At 41.8% G+C, this 5,968-nt stretch overlaps 1 protein-coding gene across 2 annotated transcripts in view; it reads right to left on the reverse strand.

Annotated features, from left to right (window-relative positions):
• Positions 1 to 4,912: 4,912 nt before the first annotated feature.
• The window catches only part of srbd1 (S1 RNA binding domain 1), an 88,528-nt gene continuing 87,472 nt past the window's right edge, over positions 4,913 to 5,968 (reverse strand). Inside the window, exon 22 of one of the 2 annotated variants that reach the window (XM_015944626.3) lies at positions 4,913 to 5,113. The gene's annotated coding sequence lies outside the window, so the exon portion shown is untranslated. Of the gene's footprint in view, positions 5,114 to 5,534; positions 5,670 to 5,968 lie in introns of those variants that run through there. The other variant, XM_070541972.1, reaches the window with a different exon arrangement.

Genomic DNA, 5,968 nt, shown 5'->3' on the forward strand with positions numbered 1-5,968 from the left:
CTCATTGAATAAGAAAAAAATCGCTTAAAAACACAAAATAAGGTGTTTGGACCACAAATGTAGGCAACTAGCAGTGAACTGGGACACTTTTTTTTAAACCTCTTTCTCAAGATCACAGTTCAGTGATTTTATTTTACAGACAATACTGTGTGTCTGTAGAATGCTAAGAACCTCTTTCCAACAATATTTGAAACTCAAAATGTGTTTTGGAGTGAATGTGACTAAAACTGTTAACTAATATAAGTCACAAATGTTTAACAAAAACCAAATGCACACTTTGTTTACCATTGCCTTGGGAAATTTGAATAAATCACATTTTTGTAAGCCAACCTCACTTTTTCCTTTTTGCTCATTTATAACATATAGTCTACTCTTACCAGCTTGAAAAAAACGATGGTATTTACTGCTTTTTATAAAGAAATACCATTAATATTATGCATAATTGACTTCAGCCTTTTGGCCTGGCCCTCCACAATATTTTCTATTTCTCATGTGGCCCCATGGAAAAAATAATTGCCCACCCCTGCTCCAGAGGATCCTGGCTCAGTATAAGCAGCCATCCACCACGACTCACTGGGGATCGAGAAGACAGAGCAGACGCACGCACGCACGCACGCACGCACACACACACACACACACACACACACACACACACACCAAGCAATATGTCTATAGTTACATTGTGATTTCTTAGTAAATATTCTATTTGGCGAGAGATAAACTTTATTGTATTCATCCTAGTGAAACGGGTAAACTAGTAGTAGCACATTCAATGTCAAGGAAAGCAAAAAGTTATTATCAGGAGAGGGAGAATGTTTAAGTGGTTAGCAGCAGTGTGCTAGACGATGGCCCCCTCCATGAGGCCACCACAGCTCAGCAGAACATCATTGTAGCTTCTTCTGGGGAGGAAAACACTTGAAGAGAAAATTGAGTTAACAGCTGAAATTGCAGAAAATAATACAGTTAAAGAGCAGACTGTAGTTTGTGAACAAACGCTGCTGATGGAGGTAAAGCTGCTATAGCTCTTAAATATTCTTGCTCGATTTTCGCTAGCTCTAGCAATTTTCCTTTGCATGTAGCTGCCGCCACGGCTGTGACGGGACCTACGGCAATGTATATTTGTCAAATGTGTATTTTGACGGACACGACACTAGGTTTATGTTTACATCTACCAGCCAGTAGACACCATTGCAGGTTGCCAAACAGGATAAACAGTCCACTTGTCACAGCCAGGCTGGCATTGTGGAAAATGGCAGCGTTGTTAAGTCAAGCAGCTGCTTCAGAGCCCAAAAGATTACTAACATTGAATACTGTTGTAAAATAAACATATTAGTAGAAATTTGTACTTACCCTGTACGATTCTTGACTGGAGGTGGTGCTGGCTGGTCACCTCACCTATCAGCAGCGAGCCTGGCCTCCTGAAGACTGAAAACCCTGTTCTATTGTTACAACTACAACTTCTTACTTGATATTAATCTTATGCAGTTGTTTGTACTTTATTTATTAGTTTAATAATGCTTAATAATGGACTAAATAATGTTAATAGAGGGACCCTTATTGTCAACTGTTACCAATAAATCTAAGAAAAGAAATGGTGGAATATCATGTTTATTATCAAGTACTTAAAAAACAAAACAAAGTCTAAACCTAAAAGGTCCACCTGAATTCACCCAAAAACAACAGCTGTGAGCCGAACCAGCAGCAGATAGTAGAGAGCTACCCAACCACTCCTGCAGCTTGTCTGGTTCTTATCACAAACTCATTACTGGACAGTTTTTGACAAAAACGCCAAGGGGCAGCGGTAGCTGGCTGCCAGATTGCCTGTCCCATCTGTGGGCTCACGTTTGGAAGAGGGAAGAAGCAGGAATGGCGCTGAGGGAAGCTGTGTTTACTCTGACAAATTCACATGAACCCCAAAACAAAAACACCGGAAACACTCAAGCGAGAGACTCAGCCCAGCTCATGAAGAGATAACAAACTGACAAAGGGAGTTACCATCAAATGAAACAAGTCTTGTTTATTAGGAAGAAGAAATTTGTTTCATAATTTAGTGCATAAAGAATGCATGATGAGGATATGTTGTATTACCAAGCAGTGTCACAAACAATTAATTTTGATCGGACATGTCTTGGTGTTTGTGTGTCTAAAATATATTCCATTTGTTAGCCCAGAGGTGGACGGAAAAACATCGGCTGTACGAGTGATGAGGTAATCTGCATTCAGTTTGATGTTTAGAGTGGAGGACCTCAGGCTTTACCGGAACTATATATATATATATATATATATATATATATATATATATATATATATATATATATATATATATATATATATATATATATACACACACACGCACACACACACACTTTCTTCTTTTTAATTCTGCTTCCATAACAATAAACAAATCAGATAAAGTGAATGGGGATTCTGGGATTAATTTTGAAGCAGCTGATTAGGAGGTTTGTGTCATGGGATAATCATGTCTGGCATGATGCAGCCTTCAGGCATTAAGAACCCCCATCATCTCCTTATTGAGCCCCATTTCCACCCATTATAGACCCCCACCCCTTCTATCCATACTCTTCTGAAGTCTGCAATCAGAACTGTGAAAACATATTAATTGGACACGGTCTTCTGCATTATAACTGTCAGTTTATTATTAGTAAATAAATGGTAAATAATTGTACCTGGTATTGGTTTCTTTCAAAATGTTCTCTTTTATGCTCTGTGTGAAGGCAGAATCATCCTCTTGTTCAGTGTAGTGTTGCTGTAGCTTTTGAAAAATAGGCAAAATCTCACCACAGGTCGGACTTTAGTCACTGGAGTCTGGAGGTTAGGGATGTTTCGATCACTATTTTTGCTGCCGAGCCAATTTAGAGTCTGCCTATACAGAGTCCTGATCAGATACTTTAGAAATGCATTAAGACCAGTTCTTTTTCCTACATCAAGGAATTGATGCAGATCACGTTTTACCAATTCATGTCACCTGTAAAATACAAAAGGGAGTAACTATGACCCTCTTAGAGGCTTCCACTAGCTAATCGCTTGGCCTCCTGATCCGTCTTCTGCCCAAGGACGATTCAAGAAGGAGGGTCTGGGTGTTGGCTTGGTGGGGTCTCCTCCTCCTAAGGCTCACACTGTGTTGACTCCACCCCAGATGGGTGTTGTAGAGAAGTCAGAACCCCTCAACCTCGCATACCAACTCAGGCTGTTTCCCCACCAAAGAGGTGGCATTCCACATGCCAAGAGCCAGGTTCTGTAGCCAAGAATCAGACTGTCATGGTCCCCACCTTTGGCTACGACCCATCACACAATGCACCAGACCCCTTTGGCCCCTCCCACAAGTGGTATGCCCATGGGAAGAAGTACCCATGTCTTCTCTTAAGGCTGTGCTTGGCCAGCCACCAGGCACTCGTCAATATGCCCCACCTCCAGGCCTGGCTCCTGAGGAGGGCGTGCATGCATCTGCTCGGTCTTCTCAAACCCCAGTGAGTCATAATAAAAGCCTGCTCATACTGAGGCCTAGTCCACACGTAGCCGGTTTTTTTTTAAACGAATATCCGCCCCTCCAAAAACTTGCATCCACACCACCTCGTTTAAAAAAAAACTCTGTCCACACGTACCCGGATAAATACGTTGTTAAGGACATGCCAGACCTGTAGGCGGCAGTACTTCCCCCGTTCTTAACCTCGTCCTTCGTCTGTGGTCTTCCGCAAGGAGCAGTAATTCCGCTTGCAAAAACAAACAAGCAAAAAGCACTTGGACAATTGATAAAGCGAGCGCAGCTCTGAGGACATCCATGCTGTCGGCTAGTGTAAACACAGGTCACAGACGTGATGTCAACATTTTTTGTCGCGGAAAGTGACGTTGCGGACCTTAAAACTCCGGTTTTGTCTGTTCACACGCAGACACCCAAAACGGAGAAAACGCAGATCTTCACTTTGGCCGGAGTTTTTAAAAAGATCCGTTTTCGTGTGAAAAAACTCTGTTTTCGTGTGGATGACAGGCCAAAACGTAGAAAAATATCTACGTTTTGGCAGATCCCCGGCTACGTGTGGACAGGGCCTGAGCCGAGCTGTGTATATAAGGCAAATGACTCTAACATGCTATGCAGTGTTAGCTGATTAGTTACCAGCAGTAATTACAGGAGAGGTTGTGCACTGCTGCTGCATTGAAATTCACTACTTTGGAGCAGATCAAAAGCATGACATTCACTTTTCCAATTTTGTGCACAAATGCTTTCGCAAATGTGTAATGTTTCCTCCTTTTCATGAGAATTCTACTTTGTAAATAATGCACCTTCTAAGTGACCTAGTGGTAGAGTGTCCGCCCTGGGGACTGGGAGATCCGGGTTCAAAGCCTGGTCGGGTCTTACCAAAGAGTTTAAAAAAGGGACTTAGCACCTCAGCTTTATGGGATTGGATTGGGGGATTCAATCACCAATAAGTTCCTGAGCGCAAACACAGAAGCAGCTCACAGCTCCCCATGAGAATGTCAAAAGTGGAGTATGTAATGATGAATATAGAACTTTAACGTTTTTGCAAGTTGCCCTGTTGGCATCCTTTCTCAAAAAGTATAACCAAACTGCGTTTGGGCCTTTGTGTCGCTACTGTGCCGCTTAGGCGGCATGTTTCCTGCTAAGTATTCGTGAGCTGCAATGTTGCTTGTGTAAGCTATGCAACGTGCGTGGTGATGTCATTCATGCCAATTGGAACTGATGAGAGAATTGTATGCAGAAATGGCAAACAATTCCTAGGAATTGAAATAGTAGGAACCAGTTCTCAACAAGAACCGGTTTTTGATTCCCACCCCCTACTGGATTATATGCCTTCAAACACTCTGGCATAGGTTATAAAGTGCAATTAATCTTATTTATTTAGAAAACAAACTGACAGAAATGTACACAAACACATTGTTACAGAAGCAATTAGAGGCTTTTAATTCAACTGAACTTTTGGGTTAGAGATGATGATGAAAAACCTTCAAATGGCAAAGTCAAAATCCATAACTCCATCAGCATTCCACTTTGTTTTCTCATCTTCAATCTGGAAAATGATGACTGTCAAGCACAGACAGAACTCTCCAAGAGCAGCAAGTATTTCGTTGAATTTTCCTATTGAGAAGTAAGGAGAAGAAACCATTTTTACCATCTGACCTGCATTTCAAATCAAATCAAATCAAAGCTTTATTTATAAAGCGCCTTCCGCAACCCTGTCAGGAAGCCCAAGGCGCTGAACATGGTACAGTACAAAGATAAATAAAGTGAATAAATCAGAAAATAAAAGCAATTCAAATTACAGATTACAAATTACAAAAAAGGTGAAACATTCTAGAAGAAGACAAATGTGTAAAACAAGGGAAAAAGTGAACTAATGAAAACTGTGAGATAAAGTCAACATAAAAGAGGGCCAAATTCAAACATGTTCAGGAAACGCCAAGCGGAGGAGGTGTGTTTTTAGGCAACTCTTGAAGACTGGTAGAGATGGGGACAGCCTAACTGAGGGTGGCAACTGGTTCCATAGTGACGGTGCTAGGACTGAGAAAGCCCGGTCCCCGCGAGTACGACACCTAGAACGAGGGACAGCGAGCAGGCCTTGGTCAGAGGAGCGCAGAGCACGTGATGGGGAATGTCTGTTCAGGAGTGTGGCAAGATAGGGGGGAGCATCACTCTGGAAGAAATTAAAAACAAAAACGAGGAGTCTGAAGTGTGAACGATAGCAAACTGGAAGCCAGTGCAGGGAGGCCAGAACCGGACTGATGTGGTCCCGTTTCCTGGTCCCAGTCAGGAACCTGGGACCAGGAAACAAAGCTGTACACCAGTTTATGATGGAAGGACCCAAAGTCCCCAGCTGGATGAAAGATGGAATGAAAAAAAAAAACCATGTTGTACACAAAATGTTTGAGAAATATACAAAGAAAAGCTAAATGAAAATTTAGGACTTGAATTCATTTTTCTGTCCAAAAACTA

The sequence above is a fragment of the Nothobranchius furzeri genome, chromosome 12, assembly GCF_043380555.1.
Source record: "Nothobranchius furzeri strain GRZ-AD chromosome 12, NfurGRZ-RIMD1, whole genome shotgun sequence".
NCBI classification, from domain to species: Eukaryota; Metazoa; Chordata; class Actinopteri; order Cyprinodontiformes; family Nothobranchiidae; genus Nothobranchius; species Nothobranchius furzeri.